The sequence below is a fragment of the Cavia porcellus genome, unplaced genomic scaffold, assembly GCF_034190915.1.
Source record: "Cavia porcellus strain 051 isolate PalLab524CR breed Dunkin Hartley unplaced genomic scaffold, mCavPor4.1 scaffold_17, whole genome shotgun sequence".
NCBI lineage: Eukaryota > Metazoa > Chordata > Mammalia > Rodentia > Caviidae > Cavia > Cavia porcellus.
The window spans coordinates 51,328,341-51,350,772 of record NW_026947500.1 but is presented as its reverse complement, the minus strand read 5'-3'; the positions used below and the strand labels follow the sequence as shown (position 1 = coordinate 51,350,772).

Sequence of the window (22,432 nt, the reverse complement as noted above, 5' to 3'; positions counted from 1 at the left end):
CAGAAGACTGAAGGAAAGTGGGTCCTTGGATACCATTGGACCTGGGCTGTGCATCAATCTGGACCATGCAGCATCTTGGGCTCTCGCATGGAAGAGAAAGTGTGCTCCATTCTGTCAGCTTCCTTGCAGTTAGTCATCTCCCATGGCAGCAGCTGAGTTTCCCGCTAACTCTGACACAGTTTGTCACTCACAGTTATGCACTCACAGCTCCCTTCCAAAGTCCTGACTACCATCCTTGTAAATATGCAAGGCTAGGAAACTGAGTCACCCCAATCTGTCTTCCCACTACCCCCTCCAAAACCTGAGGGAAAAGGTGAGGCCCAGGCCCTCCTTCACCTCCTTGTTCTGAAGACTATAGATGAGGGGGTTGAGCATCGGCATGACCACAGAATAGAAGACAGACACCACTTTGTTGAAGTTGATGGAGGAAGCCATCTTGATGCAGACGTACATGAAGAAGAGTGTGCCATAGAAGAGGCCTACAATAGTCAGGTGAGCAGCGCAGGTGGAGAAGGCCTTTCAGCACTTGGCTGTAGGCTGGATGTGCAGCAGGATCCAGACGATGTTGCCATAGGACACAGCAATGACTGTCAAGGAGATCAAGAGCACAGCCAGAGACACCAAGAAATCCACAGTCTCCTTCAGGGTGACATTGGAGCAGGAAAGGGCCAGCAGGGGAAAGCATCACAAAAGAAGTGGTCAATAATATTGGGGCCGCAAAATGTCAGCTGAGACATGAGGTAGACGGGAAAGATGGGTGTGAGGAAGCCTAAGAGTCAGCAAGCAGCTGCCATATGGAAGCAGGTGCCCCAGGATACCAGGGACCCATAGTGAAGAGGCACACAGATGGCCACATAGCGGCCATAGGCCATGGCGGCCAGGAGGAAGCACCCAGTAGCCCCGAGGAAAGTGAAGAGGAAGAGCTGGGACATGCAGCCAGTGTAGGATATGCTCTTGCCTCCATCCGCCCCAATGAAACCAGCCAGCATCTTGGGCACAGTGACCGAGGTGTACCAGATTTCAAGGCAGGACAGGTGTGTCAGGAAGAAGTACATGGGTCTCCATAGCCAGTAGTCCACACATACCACTAAGAAGATGGCCAGCTTCTCTGCCAAGGTGAAGAGGTACATGGTGAGGAAAAGCATGAAGAAAAGGAGTTTCTTGCACCCCGGCAAAGCCCAGCATGACAAACTCTGTCACCTGGGTCTGAGTTGGGGTATGTGGCTGCACAGCTGAGAACAGGAACTCAGAATATCCATAGCCTCATAGTTCACAAAAGGTCAGATGTCTTGAGAGGATGCTGAACTAAAACAACTTCCACTGTGAGAGAGGGGAGTGAAGTCAAGACAGGGACCTGCCCATGAGAATTTAAAGTCTGTAGTGGGGACCAAAAAAATAAAAACCCTCTTTCAGTTAAAGATGAAACGTGCTGGATGAAAAGACAGACCACGAGGGAAGGAGGCAGCAGGAACGTTCAACCAGTCTTGAGAAATCTTTCCAGAGACAGGGTTGGCTAAGCTTGAATCCAAAAGAAGTCTCGGTTAATGAGAGGAAATGTAGAGAAGTAGAGAGGGCACTGAGTGTAAAACCCCAGGCATGGTGGAAGACACTGTGGTGGGGGCGGCATCAAGTAGATTCGGTTTATCACAGAAGCTAAGAGCGCACCTGGCGTATCCATGAGGCTCATTAGAGGAACAGCATACGTAAATATATATAACTGATAGAATGATAGCTAAAGAATTACAAGGCAGCCTTCCAATGGCTGCCTGCAGAGTCAGAGGTGGAGACATGGAAGAAGACTGTCCATGCACTGCAGAGCTGGAGGAGCCAGTCAAGGATCCAAGACCTGGAGCTCACTGCAGAGTCCCATGTGAGTCCATATCAGGAAGCCAGAGGGTCTGCCCAGGAAGCCTGGTGGTGGACGTCTAAAGGCAGTGATGAAGACTGGAGTCCTCCAAAGAAGCTGAAGCAACATTTCCTCCTTCTTTCCCTTTTGATTCCATCCAGGCTGCAAGCCTATTGGCTGGTGCCACCCATGCCCAGGAGGGTCTGCCCTCCTCAGTGAATCCATCATCCAGTCACACACAGAACTTTGCTAAAGTAATCTGAAAGGTGTTTCTTATTCAAAAGGACACTGCAGTGAACTATCACAGCTTCAGGAGAATATAACTAATAGACATGTGAAATTTAAAACTAAGAAGCTATTAGCATCACGGTGAGTTGGTAAGTATTAGGGGGAATTTTACGCATGAACCTCTACTGGGACAGAGTGTAAAGGACAAATAACTCTTTTTGAATTGAAGAGTGGGGTAGGCTAGGGGGACACTAGGAAGGGGCAATGACCAGAGCAGGGGAAAGGGCAGCAGAACTCGAGGGGTCCTAACCTGCTGTCCTTTTTGTGCTTCTCGAGACACAGGTCTGGAGGTACTGAGAGGAGAGGCGAGAGGACAGGAGCCAGGGCTGCTGCGGGTGAGGGACTGTCAGAAGACTTGGAGGCTGAACATAGCTAACAGACATAGAATCAGCAGACTGAGCTCCAATGCAAGCTAAACAATCCCGTTTCAAAACCAGAGAGTAACACAGAGATACAGAGAAGTGAATGTCAACCTTATTTTAAGATTAGATGAAAAAATACAGCATTTCCATTGCCACCGCAGTTTTATAACATATTCTTGACTCTCTTCCTATCGCACAGTGGGGACAACAGTCACATCTTTGTGGCTGTTTGATCAACAATAGGAAGGAAACAAACACTGTAGAGAACCAGACCTTAGGAACCATCAGTCTCTGCTTCCTGCAGCCAGAACCCCAGTGCATGGTGTGAGGAAAGCCCTTGCTGTGTGGGGAAAGGTCCATGCAGAGGAACTAAGGTCCTTTACCCCTGACAGTCAGCCCTGGTAGCCTTGGAAACAGATGTCCAACACTCAGAGGAGGCAGCTGTGCAGACACCAGCCCTCCTGAGGAGCCCTTCTCAGACTGCAAATCTGTGAGCTCAACAACTGATCATAGATGAGCCACTAAGTTAGGGGTGGTTTACTAAATGGTAGATAATGAAAAACAATTATATATCAGTTCTATAACCTTCAGCAAATTTTCAAGCTTCTGATCCTCTGGAGAAAAACAAATAATGTTTTGCCTACAGTCACAAATTCCTGCACTAGAGGCTGCATCCAGATTTGCCAAGGTCTCCAGCCCTACCCTTTCCAGTATAAATAACCATGTTCCTCCAGTCTCACCTTTGCATGACTTCCTGGCAGTGGAAGCACAGAGAGATACAAAACCAGAAATGAGCAGGGTCAGGGTCTTCAGATTCCTGAGTGTATTTTCACCAGGTCCATGTCCATTCCACAACACCTTCCAAGTGGACAGCCTCTAAATACTGGCTTCCTGGCTGGATACTTTGTCGCAACGCCATATACCTTACCTTCTGTTGGCTCCATGAGACTTCAGAATGCAATCCCGAGTATTTCCCACTTTCCTATCTGCCTTCCATGGTGGCCATCTCTGAACAGCACTTCCCATCTGTGGATGCCCTCCCTGATGGGGATGCCATCGAAGCCTGGCTTAATGTTCATTGTTTCTCATGGTCTAAAGAGCATGAGACTTAGACTCATGTGGATCCAACACTGTGTCCTGGATCTGTAATATACTGACTTGCTTGTCTCATTGATTTGTTGTGAGTATTCTTCCTGAGTCTTCTTGAAGTCTTCCTTCTAAGTCCCTCCAGCTGTGGCTCATTTGCTAGTCCTGTCTTCACTTGGAAGCCTTCTCCTTCACTTGCTTCTATAAATACATATAAGACTAAGACCAAAACATGCACAGAGCATCTCTGCTCCCTACCAGAAAGCACGCCGGGCACTGAGGAGCATCCCAGCCCAGAGCAGGAGCCCCAGAACCCAGCATGTGCTCTGGACAGCTCAGGGCTGGCTCATGATACTTTCAGATCTCTGATCCTTAATGCAGATAGAGGATGCCAGAGACTTTAGAGTTGTATCAGGGGCAGAATTGTTACCTGGAATACCAAAAAGGGGTAATGAAGTGGTATATTTCAGACAGAGAAAGAAATAGCAGAGATCCATGCTTGGCTTTCCTCCATGCCCAGTTATTGCCAGGAAAAGCTGCCTGAACCGCAAATACATCTTTCCCCACAGCATCCATCAGCGACACATGTCCTCTGGGTTCTTTGAGAAGCAGGTGTCTTTCCCCACTCTCTCTTTCCCCATCCTAGAGCCCAGATCCCTAACGAAAATAACTCATGTCTTCCTAGTGCTGCAAGACTCAAACTTTTCCTGTAGAGAGCCAGGCTGTAAACAGTGTGAAACACAGAGAGTCTCTGACCATGTTTTCGTATCAGATTTTTTACAATGCTTTAAAAATGTTGTTTAAAAACATTGTTTTAAATTTATGAGTTCTAGACACTGCAAGCTGGATTTGGAGCCTGGGCTACAGTTTGCAAAACCCTAATCCACACCAGACTGTGGGGAAACAGACACCACTGTCTTGTGTTAACCTAGAGTCACCCTTTTTGGTGGATATGTATAGCAGCTCTGCCACCACCAGGATGCCAAACTCCCCAAGTCATCTGTTTTCTGGTGCTCTGCAGAGAGGTAGGCCATGGAGAGGATGACACCCAAGAATCTAAAGGTTGGACACAAGTGGGTGTGTGTCATTACCGTTTCCCCAACCCTGGTGTCTAGTTAATAAGTGACAAAGAGACCTTTCCTGAAGTCCATATTGAAAGCTGTTATCAAATGATGCTAAGAAAGAGCCTGAGTCTTCCCCAGCTCCTCCTCCACACTCTGACACACAGCTACATCCTTTAAGCCTTCAGGGATAAATTCAAGCTTGAAAATGGATTCGATTGAAACATTTCCTGCAGCTGGGACAAAATATCCAACACCCACAGCTTCAAGAAAGAGAGGTTTATTTGGCTCACGGTTTCTATCCATTGTTGACTGGCTCCAAGGCAGAAACAGCATGGCAGAAATGCGTGGCTGAAAAAGGCTCTACCACCCATGGCAGCTGGGAGCAGAGAGACAAGGAGGGAGTCAGGGACAAGAATCTTCCAGGTCACAGTCCACCGACCCTCTCCAGCCAGGGCCAGCCTCCTAAGAGCACTTCAACTATGAACTCATCCATGGATGAATGCACCAATGAGTAAATGCCCCTGGGGTCCAGTCACCTCCACACACACAGGAGAATGGGGCAACATCAAGTGGACTGGACTGATACACTGAGCAAACCACTCAGGAAGCTCAGATGAATGAAATAACCAAGTGAACATCTCATTACTTCATTTACCAGCATTCAGTCATGCACAGTTCAGTGACAGGAGTATGTTCTTCGAAATTCATGGTGAAGCAATGTTGTCAGTGTGCAAACATCAGAGTCCACTCATACAAGCTAAGACTCTAGATCATCACTAAATGGTATCACCTTACCTAACTACTTCCATACATGTGGCCCATCACTGCCCAACATGAACCATGACACCTATGACGATATATTTATTTGCTCTCATTCATTAAAAAGAGAATCTCTGGTTTACCTAACTCTTGGAAAATGTTGAAATCTGTGGCTCACACCCACCTTCATGCCCAACACATCCTTCTTCACACATTCACCAAAGAGACCTGCGATGGCTGTGGTAGTGGGAATCAGCCCCACAGCGTAATTGTGGCCGCATGTAGTGTGAGATGCCCTAGTACCTTCAAATCCCACCCCACTCCCAGGTCCCGCCTCAGAGAACAGGATGAATTCCTGCTGGAATCACTGAAGGCAGCAGACATGGTATAATGAAGAACATTTCCAGAAAGGGCGGTCTCTCCTCAGAGCATCAGTTCCTAGGCTTGTTTGTTTGTTTGTGTTTGTTTGCCGCAGTACTGAGGCCCACCCTCTTTACACCTGAGCTACATCCCCAGTCCTTTTCTACTTTTCACTGTGAGACAGGGAGTCAACAGTCCCTCCTTCCCTGGTTCCCCAGTGTTGGCTATACAGGTGTGCGCCCCTAAACCCAGACCCAAAAGCTGCTCTTCGTCTGTCCCCCCACCTGCTGGCACCTGTGTTGCCATAAAGAGCCCCAACACCAGGCCACATGCAGCAAATACCCAGATGAGTTCAGTGGCAAATGCCTGCTCCTGCCATATGCTCACCCCCGTGCTCCATTCCTTTCCCCCTCAGCTCCCTATTTTCGAGGGAACAGGGGTAAGCACAGCTGCCAACCCTTACAGGAGAGCCACATCCCCATCGCTGTCACCACGGCCTCCTGCATATCTGGGCTAAGCATCCCTCAAGGAGGCACCTCATGTGTCCACAGCAGCCTCTGTCACTGGCTGTGACAGGAGGCAAACAGAATTGATTTGCCATTATCATGTCATCTTCTTACTTCAGAATTATATCTCCTGGAAATCTCCTGGAAACTTGTTTTTAAACTTTGGTACATCCAGGGTTTAAGTTCTCTTGTTTGTCAGGTAGCTGGGAAGAGAAACAGGAGCTCCCAGCTTGCAGGATTCCCACGGGCCTGGCTTCAACGAGCTGGTAATTGAGGGCTCCAGGTGACAGAGTCAGACCCAAGCTGAGCCCTAATCCCACCAGCTCCCTGGCAGGCCAGGCACAGAGCCCTCTCTAACACACAGGTGGGATCTGGACATGGAGGGCTCCTCTTGTGGTTGTAGGGGCTCCGAGCTACATACACGTGGGCTCCTGTGTGAGGATTAAACACAAGAGAAAGCAGGGAGAAGATCGGAGCAGCCTCCCCAGCCACAAGCACAGCAGAGACCCAGCCAGCTGAGCCCAGGAGACCGAGATAGCAGCTAGGGACCAAGGAGAATGAGCCCCTCTTGGCTTCAGGCTGCCACTTCCTGAAGACCCCACAGGGCATTCTGGCAGGCCCTGGGTCTGCTAATTAGGAGCCATGAGATCACCATGGCCTCCCAGGGAAAGGACAGCCCACAGGGCTACACGTAAGTGGAACTTAACAAGATGGGAAAGCCAAACCAGAACAAGCAGGTTGGTTCTGACTGGGCTGATGGTGTCTTTGAGGGGGGCGACATCAGATGAAAGGGAGTCTGAACTCCAAGCATCTCTCAGCACCCTAGTGCTGTGTGAGCTTAAGTGATCTCTAGAGTTCTGTGTGCTTGGCCTCCCTCACTTAGGAAAGGATTGGTATTTAAGCACCGTGGCTCCAGGAAACAGCAGGTAAAAGACAAACACGAGATCACAAATTGGGAAAACTCCAGAGAAGGTCAAGTTATATCAAAGTCAGAGTCATTGCTTTAGATCTACCTGACTGAGGATGCTTTCCAAACACCAGCCCCCACATGTTTTTGGCTTTGCCCCCCCCCCCCCAGTCTCCAACACGGAAGCAAATGTCTGTACCCTAAGATCTCTAGAGGAACCACTCACCCACCCTGGGTTATTTCTCCTGTCTCTCCTTCTCTAGGTAGAACACAAAGACCAGACCCACTTGGAACCTGGGAGGTGATGGCAGGGGCAGGCATCTGGACTCCAGTGTGGAATGGACACCCCAGATTCAAGGAACACAGCCTCTGCACCAGAGGAAGAGAGCAGAGGCCTGCCTTCAGCGGGAAGAAGAAGTGAACAAACAGGAGTTAGCACTGGCTGTAAAATGACTCACATTCCACTCCCAGCCTGCAGAGGGCACTGGAGGGAGCCCATCCCTGTTGGGGGTCATAGCTCCAGACAACAGGAGAAGAGCAAGAATCAAGAGGGATTCTTCCCCAGAGGGTTGCAGAAGCTACAGGAAAGTCCCAGTTTTGCAGATAAGAGATGCAGAGGAGAGGATGAGAGCCCACTCAGGGAGGGTCCCAAGTCAGCTGTCTCTGCCGAGAGCAGGATAGAGTGAAATTAAATCTCAAAAGTTCCCAAGGCTCTGGGGCAAGCACTGTTGTCTTCTTCTACTACACAGGGTGACACAGCCACATGCACCAACCCACTGCTTACCTGCTACCCTTGGAAAATAACCCAGGATGATAACAGAGACATCACCCAGCAGCCATCTGGGCTGGGCTCCATACAGCATAGAGGTAAACAACCCAGCCTCAGCCCTCAAGGAGTTCAGTCATCCAGCAGGCTCCCTCTCTTAGTGGGCTTCCTCTCAAAGACGTCTCCAGAGCCTTGGCAACTGACTACTGTCTCTCTCCCAAAGGCAAATATGGCACCATTTCACTGTCAAGCTGAAAGATGGCCAGGGAATGCTGCATTTGATCACAGGAAGCAGCTGAGCCAGCACTAGCATAGCCTGAAGGCCCTGTGGCAGGCCAGCCCTTCTGATGTCCTTTAGGGCTCAGAATTGTTCCCTAGAGGTCAATGACTGGACTGCAGCAGTAATGGCTCTGGTACAGGTAGCTCGTGCTCCCCCAATGTACAGTAAAGCTCTTTCTGTGTGTCCTACTCACTGCATTTACAAAAGCTGAGCTCAGCACTGTCCTTGTAGACTTGGATGTGAGCCCCTCAAAAGCCTCTTCGTGGACACACACCCCTGAGCAAACCACCCCTGAGCCAGTATTGTCTTCCCTCCTATAAGGAGAGGAATCTTGCCTGACACAGATGGGGATAGAGATAAGCAGGACACAAAAGTGAAGGGGGCCCAGTGTGGGTGTGGGTCTAAGCAGCATGCTCCGCCCATTGTAGTTAAGACACGAAGTCTTCACTGCATAACATACTTGTGACTGTTTGTGAGTTAGTCCTTGAGGAGGTAGGTGTCTTAGTTACTTTTTACCTGTCACTGAGACAAAATACCTGATGCCCAAAGTTGGGAAAAGAAAGGTTTATTTCTTACAGTTTTTGAAGGTTTCAGTCCATACACAGTTGGCTCCAAGGGAGTGTGGCATGACAGGCAGCAGTTCATGCAGCTGCAAATAGCAAGGCAGAAAACGGGCAAGAGAGAGATATGCCTCCTTCCTGCCATTACATTGTATGCTGGTTCCACATGCATGACATGTGTAGCATGACACCATCAATCCAAGCTCTAGACAACGAACCAATCACAAATGCATAATGCAAAGGCATGAGGCCTAGGGGCCACCAACATAAACCATGACAGTAGGGTTCCCCCCACAGGGCACAATGACATTTTAAGGGCACACATTGTGCACATTCCTTCAGCTTCCAGGCCACCTGAAAACATGCACAGCAATCCTGGGAATGATATCAGACAGGGGAGCTGTCCACCAAGCCCTTTGTCTTTGCTGGGACCCCGTAGATTCTCTGATGACTGAGGCCCCTGCAGGAATACTGATCACCTAAAGGGAACATCAAAGATATTTCTGAGACACTGACATCCCGAAATCAACCCTAGGAGCACTGTCACTCTAGTTCCCTGAACCCCAGGAGTAACTTTTGTGGGCATGAAAAGCAATCCGCAGTGGCACTCAGGGTAGAGGCCTCCATGACACTGCCGACTTCTCTGCTGAGGGTGTCAGGCTCTCTATTCCTGATCAAAGCTGATTCAAACTTCTGTGCCTCCCCTGAATCTGGACTTTTAATTCTTTCATCCAGGGCTCCACAACCCAGGAACAAGGGAGTGAGTGAGGGGCCTGGCTTCCCGCTGACACTGTTTGCCTTTCTTCTCTCTTCAGCCATGGCAGTGGGACAGCGGCTCCTGCGGGGCCAGGCAGAATTCTCCTCCTGCCCTGAGCAGAGACCCAGTTCCAGACCAGACCTAGGGCGCTCTGGAAGCCCATGGCTCCTGCTGGCTCCTTCTCCCCTTTCCCTTCCCAAGAGGGCCTTTGCTTTTTGATGCAAACTGTGCTGCTGCCCCAGTTTTACACCACAATGGTGCAGTCTCAGGGCCACTGAAAGCAGGATTCTCTGGAGTGCAGGTGACACCAAGGGTGGGAAGGGTCACATTCCTGTTGTTTTCCTCTTGCCTGAAAAATCAAATATCCAGGCCAAAAACCAGGACATCGGCGAGAGAAAGCAGAACTGAGCTTCACAGGGGAAGATCAGGCCTCAAAAGCAAAACACCAAGGGCCTGCACCTTTCCTCCAAGCAGGGGCTGAAGCCACCACCTGCAGGAATGATTTTTATAGAGCATGGTAGCTGTGAAGTGACCGGAACCCCGCGGTGTCCTCCTCCCTGACAGGAGGCTCCATCTGCTCATGGTGATGTCTATCAGCCTTGGTGTTGTCCATATTCAAAGTCCAATGCAGTATTTCTGTAGGTATTCTTTTTTTACTGCATTTTTATCATGAAATAATTCAAATTTATACTCCGGAAGAAACATAACATAATGAAAAGTTGACACATGTGACCCAGCATTATCGATTGTTAACCTGTGATGAGATTTATTTATTACCCTTTCTTGTGAAAGTATGATGGGTAGATGATAGCTAACTAAACAAAAATAAAACACACAGCTGTGGTCCTGTTTGTCTTTCAACGCCATGGCCCTTATCAGAACTAGTCAATACTATAAACTCAGTGTCTACTCTTGTACAGTAAGTTTTTAATCACTATGACAAAATATCTGAGATAAACATCTTCAAGGAGGAAAGCTCTTTGAATAGACTCTGTTGGTCCGTTTTTATTTAGAAGTTTATTTAGACTCAATCACATGACCCCCAGGACACTCCAGTCTGAAAGAAACCAGAAACATGACAAGAGATAAAAATTTTTAAAAAATCTGCAACTGCCCAAAATGAGAAAATAAGCCCAAGAGAAGTAAACACAGAAAAGAACAAGCACAGTAACCATCCAATACTGGACACAGCATCAGCCGAAATAAAAGAATACCTCCATGACCTCATAGATGAATTTAAGGCTGTACTCCTGATCCAAGTGAGATAAGATATGAAGAGATTAATTAAAGAAATGATGAGTCCCACCCAAGAGAACACAGATGGAAGAATGGAGGAAATCAGAAAAGAAAGAGAAACTTCTGAAGAAGAATTTAAACATAACTTAGAATACATGAAACAGATCCAAACAGATTACCAGGAAATTAGAAACTCCATTGAACACTGGCAAAATGCCTTGACAGAAACTAAAGTTAGCCTTTTGAAACTTGAAGAGAGATTTATGATATATGATCGTGAAAGAAAAGACCTCTTAAAAATAACGAGGAACCAGAAAGAAACAATTCAAAGGCTAGAAGATGACAAAAGGATACATAAGTTAAGAATAAAGCATGTGAATGAGGAAGCAGGAGCAACCAAAAATGAAATACAAAGAATATTCACAGATATATTAAAGGAAAATTTCCCATTTATAGGGAAAAGAAATTATATCCAGATAAAAGAAACATACAGAACACCAACTACCTACAACCAAAACAGATCTACACCCAGACATATAATTATCAAGATTCCAGAAATCCACCAAAAGAACAGAATATTAAAAGCAGCCAGGGAAAAGAAGCAGATTACCTACAATGGGAAAATTATCAAAATAACAACAGACTTATCAACACAAGCTCTTAAATCAAGAAGGGAATGGGGAGAAATATTCCAAGTCCTGAAAGAAAATAATTTGCAACCAAGACTCATATACCCATCAAAACTCTCCCTCAAAATTAATGGAGAAATAAGATGCTTCCAAGACAAGGAGGAACTGTGGGAGTTTGTGGCCACCAACCTAACCCTACAGAGAGTGCTGAAGGACATTCTAGAGAAAGAGAGGAAGAGATACCAGGATTCCAACAACAGTGGTAGAGAAGCCTCAATGAATGGGGCAGACAGTGGAATGAGGGAGTAAGGTAGACAAATTATAACAGTAAAGTGGAGTAGCAGACATGAGGCAGAGACAGTAAGCTATAATCTTTAGTATAGATAGCTTTGATTACACTATTAAAAAAGGCAGAGATCATTGTTATTGGTGTATCAGGATTTAAAAGACACAGTAGTCTTATTGCCCTGTTTAGTTTGAATTTAATTTGTTCTGGTCTCCACTCGTATCAGATTTGAGAGCACAGACATCTGACCCAAAAATAACCGGTTATACCATGGTAACTATCCTTAATTTCCTATTAACTTAAACTGAAACCTTATATTACTTACATTGTCTTACTATGACTGATCTTATTTGAAGCTGATTCATTAGACCGCCGTTTTGCCATGGCTGATTTTATCTGAATCTGGTATGCTTGATAGTATCAACCCTAAAAGTAGAGGCAACTACTCTGAAGATGGCAAGATGTAAAATATATCCGTACTGGTATTGATTATTAACAGCTCTCAAGTCCTACATGTTTTCAAAGTTGTGTTTTTATAAAAATAGCTATGTAATACTATGCTTAACTGTATTAAGCCCAATGATATGGACAAGTCTATTGAAAATAACAAGAGAAAGCATAGTAACTATGGTAGATCACCTAATATTGTGGTCTTATGTGTCTTTTTCATTGCACATTTTTCTAGGTATTTGTTTTGCTGTCTTGTTATGATTTGTTTTTCCCTATAATACAGAGAGGATAGATATACATGTAGAAATTCACACATGAGAAGATTTTTTTAAAACTATTTACGGGAACAGATTATATAATGCAAGATGTAATGAACAGATACTCTGAAGAAGAAGAGACACTAAGAAACTCAATGCTAATTCTGTAGCATTATGATATAAAATCTAACAATACCTTATTCACTGATCAGAGTGATATTAGTCTAGTCTCAAGTTCAATTTCAGCATATGTAAAGATAAGGACAGCTATTACGAAGAGAATGAGAGACACTATGGTAATTATTATTGTCTTCCCCAATGTCAGATCTTGAAAACCTAAAAAGCCTTCATCATCCTGTAATGATTTGATTAGTTCTAAAATATGCAGTATGTATTTAATGTGCATGAAAATGGGGACAACTATTTGGAAGAAACTAGAGACAATCAGATAAACAATGAAGATCTACAGTGGACTTGCTTTGAAATCTGTATTTCTTTAAATTGTTTTTTTTAACTGTTTTGTTCTGTTTTGATATGTTTAATCTTACCCTCTTTAAGATAAAAAATAAGTGTGTAGGACTGATAACCATATTACTGAGTTTTTGTTAGATCATTGAGCAGAACTGTTGGCAGTCTCTCACTATTTGAATGTCACTTTACATACTTTAATTTTATAACCTGAACAGCTATTTCTAAGATGACAATATGTAACTTATCAACTGGTGATTTCTTACTGTTTATTTTTCTGTAATTCTGTATTATTTCTACCCTTTTTTATCTCCATGTATATTTTGTTTCTTTCTCTTTAAATAAAAAAAAAGAAAGCAATGTAAGAGACATAGATATCAAAGCAAGACAACAGAAGATCTTCACCATCTATCATATTGTCTCTGGTTCTCTTCCAAATAGTTGTCCATATCTTCACATACAGTGAATTCATACAAAACAAAATGGTATAAAACTGATCTGAACAGGATGATGAAGGCGTTGTAGGTCTTCAAAACCAGATAATAAGGAAGTCAATAATGGCTGCCATAGTGTACCTCATTCTCTTCAAAATAGCTGTCCATACCTTCACGTATGTTGAAATTAAACAAAACAAAACAGACTAAAATCACTCTGAACAAAGAATAATAGTATTGTTGGACTTCATGTCATGATGCTACAGAATCAGCATTGGATACTATAGGGTCTGTTTTTCTTCAAAGTAGATGTTCATTTCATCGTGTATTATATAATCGATTCTCATAAACTATTTAGAAGTTCTACACATGCACAAGTCTCTATGTGTATTTCTATCCTTTCTATATTAGAGGGAAAAACAAGAAAAAACAAGTTCCTAGAAAAAACACAAAACAAAAAAGACATATAAAATCACATCTACAGTGGTTACTATGATGTCTCTTGTTATCTTCAGTAGAATTGTCTATATCATCATAGTATAACTGAACATAACAGTACATAACAATATTAATAAAAACAAAACATTGGAGATATTACAAAACTTCAAAAGCAGATAACAGTCAAACCATAATGGTATTCTAGTGAATCTTGCCATCTTCAGAGTAGTTGCCTGTACTCTTAGACTTGATACTATCAAACATAACAGATTCAAATAAAATCAATCAAGACAAAACACAATCTAACAAACCAGATTCAAATAAGATCAGTCATAATAAGACAGTGTAAGTTATACAGAGCTTCAGATTAAGTTAATAGGAAATTAAGGATGGTTAACGTATTCTATTTTTTGAATAGCTCCGTGCCCTCAAATCTAGTATACATACACAGACTGGAATAGAATATAATCAAACTAAACAGAGCGATGAGAATAATGTGGATTTTAAATCCTGATACACTATTAACAGTGTCCTCTGTCTGCCTTTTTTAGACAATTCCTCCCCTTTCACTTTCACAGGGTGCTTTGTACATTTTGGGTCCCACTAACTCCTTTAGTTTTTAGATTAAGGGGGCAACTTGCTATTTACCTAAGTGATTCTGAACGTTTTTACCCCTGAGCTTGATCTTAAGTTGTATTCCTTTACCTACAAAAGCCTCAAGGTTTTCCTTCCTCATAGCTGAGTAGTTCTGCACTGCACAAAAGTGTCATGACTTTCCAACCTATCTGCAGCTGCTGGACGAGCTGCCCATATTTCTCTCTGGTTCCCTATCACATAGAGTATTGTTTTCTCATATTTGACTTTCAGTCCAAAAACTCTCTTTCAGGTTAATTATACTTCCTGTACAGAGCATCTTGATGGGCTCATCTCCTGCTCTGCTCTACCTGTGTTTTTTTGTTGTTGTTAGTGTATCAAGGCCATCTATGTAGAGATTATAGCCAACCCTTTCTGCCTCATTTCTGCTATGCTATTTTTCTGCCATTGGTTGTCTACCTTTCTCCTTCATTCAGCTGTCTTGCCAGTTCATTGAGGCCTCTCCGCCACAGTTCTGAAATTCAGGTGTTTCTCTCTCTCTCTTTCTCTCTCTCTCTCTCTCTCTCTCTCTCTCTCTCTCTCTCTCTCTCCCCCTCTCTCTCTCTCTCCCTCCCTCTCTCTCTCTCTCTGTCTCTCTCTCTCTTTCTAGAATGTCCTTCAGTACTTTTTGAAGGATTGGGTTGGAGGTCACAAACTTCCCCAGTTCCTCTTTGTCATGGAAGCCTCTTGTTTCTCCATTAATTTTGAGAGACAGTTTTTCAGGGTACATCAATCTGGGTTGGAGGTTATTTTCTTTCAGGGCTTGGAATACTTTGCTCAAAGCTTTTCTTGATTTGATGGCTTTTCCTTTATAGGTGATCTGTTTCTTTTCTCTGATGGCTTTTCTTAAAATTTTTATTTAAAAAGAAAACATGCAAAACAGAAAAAAGGGTAGAAATAATATAGAATTTCAAAAAAACACTAAGAAATCACTAATTGATAAATTACTTACTGTCATCTTAGAAATAGTTGTTCAGGTTGCAAAATTAAAACATACAAAGTAGACATTCAAATAGTGAGACTGCAAACAGTTCTGCTCAATGATCCAACAAAAATTTAATAATATGGTCATCTATCTTATACACTTAAATATACATGCAGTTATATCCTTTAGAGCGCTTTCTTTTCCTCTCTTTTTTACAATAGCAATTACACGTTTTTGGTTTTATTACTCCTACAGTTCTTATTACTTTTTACACCAGAGACACAATGTGATATTTATAAAAAGAATTCTTATTTATTTCACTTATAAGGATAGTTTCAAGTTGCCTCTATTTACCTAGGAAGACCTCAAGATCCTCTTTTTTATAACTAAGTAATATTCCATTGTATAAAAATACCACATCTGTTTCATCCACTTTGCAGTTGATGGGCATTTTGGTTGTTTCCAAGATTTAGCTATTACAAACTGTGCTGCTATTGAACATGAGTGCACATATATCACTGTGACATGACCTTTTCAGGAAGGGAATAGCTGGGTTGAATGGAACTTCCAATCCTAGTCTTCTGAGAAATCTCTATAATGGTTTCCATAGTGGCTGCACCAGTCTACACTCCAACCAACAGTGGAGCAGTGTTCCTTTTTTTTCCCCTGCAGCCTCGCCAACATTTGTTATCAGTTGATTTCTTGATGGCAGCTATTCTTTCCTCAGTGAGATGAAATCTCAGTGCTGTTTTAATTTGCATTTCTCGAATGACCAGTGATGGTGAACATTTATTCATGTATTTATTTGCCATTTGTATATCTTCATCTGAGAACTGTGTGTTCACCTCAGATGCCCATTTTTGAAGAGGATCTTTGAATTTAGGGGGATTGCTGTTTTTCAGTACTTTATATGTTCTGGATATAAGTCCTTTGTCTGAGGGGTTGCTGGCTAAAATTCTTTCCCACTCTGTGGATTTTCTTTTCACTCTGTTGGTGATTTCTTTGGAAGTGCAGACTTTTCAATAATATGAGATCCCAGTTGTTGATTCTTTGAAGTAGTTCCCATGCAGTTTGCATTTTGTTCATGAATTTGCTGCCTACGCTTATGTCTCCAAGATTTCTACCTACCTTGTCTTTCAGTAGCTCTAGTGTTTCTGTTTTAATATTTAGATCTTTGATCCATTTAGACTTTAGTTTTGTGCATAGTAATATACATCGATCTAGTTTCAGTCTTCAGCAAGTGGAGAGTCAATTTTTCCAACACCATTTATTAAAGAGGCTATCCTTCTCCCAGTGAACATGTTTAGCACCTTGTCAAATATCAGGTGGCTTGAGTGTCTTTATAGCTGTTTGCATCTTCTAATCTGTTCCATTGATCCTCAAGTCTTTGCCAGTACCATGCTGATTTTATCACAGTAGCTTTGTAGTGTAGTTTCAAGCCAGGAATTGAGATGTCTCCTGCCTTGCCTTTGTCTCCCAGAATTGCCTTTGCTTTCTAGGCTTCTTCTGCTAAAAATGAATTTTAGGAGTGTTTTCTCTAGATCTGTGAGATATGCTAATGGTATTTTGATTGGGATTGCGTTAAATCTGTATAACAGTTTTGGGAGTATGGCCATTTTCCCAATGTTTGTTTTCCTAGCCAAGAGCAAGGAATGTCCTTCCATTTTCTAATATCCTCTTCAATCTCCTTTTTTAGCATAGCATAAATTTTAGCATTTAGGTCTTTTACATCCTTAGTTAGGTTGATTTGTAAGTATTTCAATTTTTTAGATGCAATTGTGAAAGGTGATATTTCCATAATTCCTCTCTCATGGAGTTTTTGTTGGTGTACAGGAATATTATCAATTTTTGAGGGGTGACTTTGTATCCACTACACTGATGAATTTATTAGATCTAGTAGTCTTTTAATGAAGTTTTTTGGGTTTTCTATACAGAGTATCATGTCATCTGCAAATAGTGATAGTTTAACTTCTTCCTTTTATTTCTCTCTCTTGTCTGAGTACCTTGGCTAGTATTTCCAGAACTGTATTGAATAGTAGTGGTGGCAGTGGACATCCTTGTCTTCTTCCTGATTTTAGTGTGAAAGCATTAGATTTTTGTCCATTTAGGATTGGTTGTTGGTTTGTGATACATGGCCTTTATGAGATTGAGGTAGACACCATGTATTCCAAGTTTCTGAAGAGTTTTGATCATGAACATGTGTTGGACTTTATCAAAAGCTTTTTCTGCATCTATTGAGATGATCACGCAGTTTTTGTTTTTGGCTCTGTTGATGTGGTGTATTACATTTATTGATTTGCATTCCATGAATGAATCACACTTGGTCATGATGTATATTCTTCTTGATGATTTGCTACATTCTGTTTGCCAGTATTTTACTGAGAATCTTTGCATCAATGTTCATTAGTGAGACTGGTCTATAGTTCTCCTATTTGGTTGGGTCTTTCTCTAGTTTTGGTATCAGAGTGATACTTGCCTCCATGAATGATTTAAGGAGGATTGCTTCTTTTTCAATTTCATTGAAGAGCTTAAGGAGTATTGGCATCAAATTTTCCCTAAATTTCTTGTAGAATTCAGCCATGAATCCACTGGGACCTGGGCTTTTCTTTGTTGGTAAGTTTTTAATTACATTTTCAGTTTCAATATGGGTTATTTAAAATTGCTATATCTTCTTGGTTGAGCTTTGGTAGTTCATATATTTCTAGAAATCTGTCCATTTCTTCTGTGTTTTCCATCCTATGTGGGTAGAGATTTTCAAAGTAGGTATTCATGATCTTTTGAATTTCCATGGGATCTGTAGTAATTTCCCTCTTTTCAGTCCTTATTGCATGAATTTGGGTTTTTTCTTTCTTTTTCTTGATAAAGTTAGCTAGAAGTTTGTCAATTTTGTTGATTCTCTCAAAAAAACACCTTTTTGATTCATTAATTCTTTGTATTGTTTTTTTAGTTTCAATTGCACTGATTTCTGCTCTAATCTTTACAATTTCCTCTCTTCTGTGAGCTTTAGGTTTAACTTGCTTTTTTTTCTAGTAGCTTGAGATGAAGTCTTAGGTTGTTTATTTGTGCTCATTCTGTTTTCTTGATTTGACAATTTATTGCTATATATTTCCCTCTTAAGACTTCTTTCATTGCATCCCACAGATTGCAATATGTTGTTTCTGCATTTTTATTGAATTGTAGGTATTGCTTTATTTCATCTTTAATTTCATCTGTAGCCCACTGGTTGTTCAGAAGTTTGTTATTCAATTTCCATGTATTTATGTAGGTTCTGCAAATTTCTTTTGCCATTAATTTCCAATTTCAGTGTGCTACAGACAGATATTATGCATGTAATGATTTCAATACCTTTGCATTTACTTAAGAATGTTTTATGGGATAATACATGATCTATTTTGGAGAATGTCCTATGCGCAGCTGAGAAGAATGTGTATTCTGATATGGTTGGGTGGAACACTCTATAAACATCTACTAAGTCCAATTGCTCACAGGTATGATTCAGTTCTATTATTTTTTTGCTTTTTGTCCAGTTGATCTATCTCTTTGTGACAATGGAGTATTCAGGTCCCCTGTTATAATTGTGTTCTTGTGTATTTGGTTTTTCATGTCTATTAATATTTGTCATATCTAGTTGGGTGCTCCTGTATTTGGTGCATATATATTTATAGTTGTTAGTTCTTCCTCTTGAATTTTTCCACTAATGAGTATGTAGTGACCTCTTTATCTCTTTTAATCATTTTAGGTTTGAAGTTCACATTATCTGCAAATAGAATAGTTACCCTGCTATTTTCTGGGTTCCTGTTGCATGGAATACTGTTTTCCATCTTTTGACTTTTAATCTATGAACTTCATTTCAGATCAGATGTGTTTCTTGTATACAGCATAATGTGGGATCCTGTTTCATGATCCATTCTTTCAACCTATTTCTTTTGATAAGTGAATTGAGGCCATTTACATTTATGGATATAACTGATATGTACTGGCTCAATTTTGCCATGATATGTTCCAGTTGCTTGCTTTCTGCTTTTTCCCTTTGTTTAATTGCTTATCCTACCTGGTGTTTTGTGTGTGTGTGTGTGTGTGTGTGTGTGTGTGTGTGTATGTTGTTGATCTGGGAATTGTGGTCATTTTTAGCTCTATCCAGTATGTTTTTCAATACTCTTTCTAGGGTTGGTTTGCTGCATATGAATTTCTTCAGCTGTTCTTTATCATGGAAGTATCTTGCTTCTCCATTAAATTTGAATGGAAGTTTTTCTGGGTACATCAGTATGGGTTGAAAGTTGTTATCTTTTAGGGCTTGAAATATCTCACTCCAAGCTCATCTTGACTTGAGGGTTTGTGCTGAGCAACTCCTTTACTAAGGTTGTCATTTCTGTTTTTACATGAGAGATTATTTCTAATTTGATTTCCTCTATAGCCTCATGGAGTTTTCTTTTTATTTCACTTGCTATTTTTCAGAGATTTCTGTTGTGTTACTTTTGAAGTCCTCTATTTCAGTGTCTCCTGTACTTGCTCCTGGGTGGACTAGAAGTTTGAGACTGCCTTTTACTTTCTCATTTTGCCATTTTTCCCTTTGGTCCTTCAATCCCACTAGTGTCAACTGTTGGTAGTGTGTATCTTGGGGTCCTACAGTAAAATTGATGTTTGTTTAATTGCTGGGTCCCACAATGAAGAGGTGGGGCAGTCACCTGAATTCCCACTGCAGGGCCTGTTGGGTGAGTCCTCTGTTCTTCCTAGGCTTTCAAGATTAGGAGTACTGATGGAAATCAACCCCTAGTTCCTGCTGTTATTACATCTTCAGGTTGTTCAAAGTCACCAGATCTCCCTGTTTATAGTGTTTGTCTAGGCTGGGACCCTACTGTGCCTCTGGGTATCCCACAGACCCCCCCCCTTAATTGTCTCCAGGTTGGGGGAGGCCTTATTGGCACTCTTCTCAACCCACCTGATATTCTCTGTGTGGAGAAAGGACTCACCACCCCTCCCCCCACTTGCCAAGCTCACTGAAGGCCTACTTCTGGAGAGGTTTTCTCTATTTCTCCTGTTGACTCCCTGAAGGTGGCAAACTCTATTCCTATTTTAGGGGCAAACTCACTTCACTGATGGAAGCCTGCTGAGTTCTTCTTAGTGAATTTCCCCTTGATACTGCATGGTTAATCCACTGCAGTCCAAGGCTTTGGGGGGAGGTGTGGGAGCCAAAGATCAACAGCAATACTAGGTCCAGGAGGTGGGAGGATCCCCAATGGCAGCAGCGGGATGTGGGGCATGCATCATGGGTTGGAGTTCCTAGGTCCTGAAGTGGGTGGCCAGGACTGCGTGACATGGGAGGGGCCCAGTTTTGGCCAGAGCTCCTATGTGCAAGCTGGCTGGAGTTCTTGGGTCGCGCGAGGTTGTCTCTGCAGATGGTGGCAATTGTAGGACGGTTCTGGGTCTAGCAGAACTCCATGTGTGCCACTGGCTAGAGTTCCCAGGCTCTGAGAGGTCATCTGCAGAGATGGCAGGAGTCACAGGAGGGGCCCAGGTCTAGCCCAGCCCTGTGTACACTGCTGGCTGGAGTTCTTGGGTCCTGTGAGGTCATCTGTAGAGACTGCAGGAATCATAGGTGGGGCCTGGTCTAGCCTATGCATGCCACTGGCTGGAGTTCCTGGAGGTCCTCTCTTACAGCTTTTAATATCCTGTTCTTATGATGAATTTCTGGGATCTTGACTATTATATGTCTGGGTGTAGAACTGTTTTGGATGTAGATGGCTGGATGCCTCATACATCTGAATATCATTTCCTTTTCCTATGCTTGGGAAGTTTTCTTTAATTATTTCTGTGAATAGCCTTTGTATTTTATTTGTGTTTACCACTGCTTCTTCGCCAAATTTTTTTATTTTTAAGTTATAGATCCTCTTGTTGTCTTCTAGTCTTTGTATTTTTACTGCCTGTTTCCTTGTTAATTTTAAGAGATCATTCCTTTCATGATCACACATTGCAAACCTATCTTCAAGTTTTGATAATCTATCTTTAGTTTCTTCCAAGCAATTTTGCCAGCTTTTAGTGGAGTTTTTAATTTCTTGGTAATCTCTTTGAATCTGTTTAATGTAGTCCAGGGTTTTTTTATATTTTTATATCAAAGGTTTCCCTCCTTTTTCTATGTTCCTCCATTCTTCCATCTGTGTCTTCTTGAGAGGTGCTTAGCATTTCTTTTATTAACCTTCTTATATCTTGCTTTACTTGTATTAGTATTTCAGCTTTGAGTTCTTCTATAATGTCATGAAGGTATTTCTTTATGTCACCTGATGCTATGTCTGATATTGCATGTTTGCTGCCCTCAATCTTGTCTGTGTTTACCTCTCTGAACCCATATTCCCTGGGTTGGCTAGAGGTTTTTTCCTGTATCTTTCTCTTGTCATGTTTCTTGTTTCTTCTCTACAGGTGTATGGTGGAGGTTCCAGCCTCTTTCTGTATTGGTTATGGTTCTTCTGAAGCATACTGGCTAGGGATTGCTGCCTTCTGCAGTTTACTGTTGATCACTGAGGTGCAAGCAGTATAGGCTGGCCCCTCTCCTCCGAGTAGGTCAACCAGTGGGGGCCTTAACCATGTTAGTCTGTGCTGTGTGGACAGAACCGGTTCAGGAAAATTTCTGGGGCAATTTCATCCCTGGCTATTGGGTCCTGACCAGGGGCATGACCCAGCCTTAGCAAATGCCATCAATCTGCTCTGTGCCAGGAATGGCCACTGTGGTTCCTGGTTCATGCCTGTCCTGACCAATTGCAATATGTCATCCAGCCGGTTACCCCCTTCCCACAGGAGAACCAAATTCTGAGCACTCACCATGACTTAATGCAGGTTTCCATGCCAGCTCCATTCTCCATTTTGACTTGTCCTCCTGCTGAGGGCCGGTGGCTCACCAAACCCTGACTACAACACAATCGCAACTTCAGCACAACAGCAAGTCCTCTGACTCCAAGGCCCCTAGCACAGCGTGAGACCAGCTCCAGTGAGAGCACTTCTGGCTCCAGCCTTCTACCCATGTTTTTCTTTTTTTGTTGTTTTTTTTTTTTCCTTAGTTTCTTCCTGGGTCATGAAAATCCATCCCCTTTCATCTGGTCTTCTCCATGATGGTAAATTCTAGCATCTGAGCTGTTTCTCTCAG

At 42.7% G+C, this 22,432-nt stretch overlaps 1 pseudogene; it reads right to left on the bottom strand.

Moving 5' to 3' along the window:
- Nucleotides 1–285: 285 nt before the first annotated feature.
- The window catches only part of LOC100734324 (olfactory receptor 6Q1-like), a 76,933-nt pseudogene continuing 54,786 nt past the window's right edge, over nt 286–22,432 (bottom strand).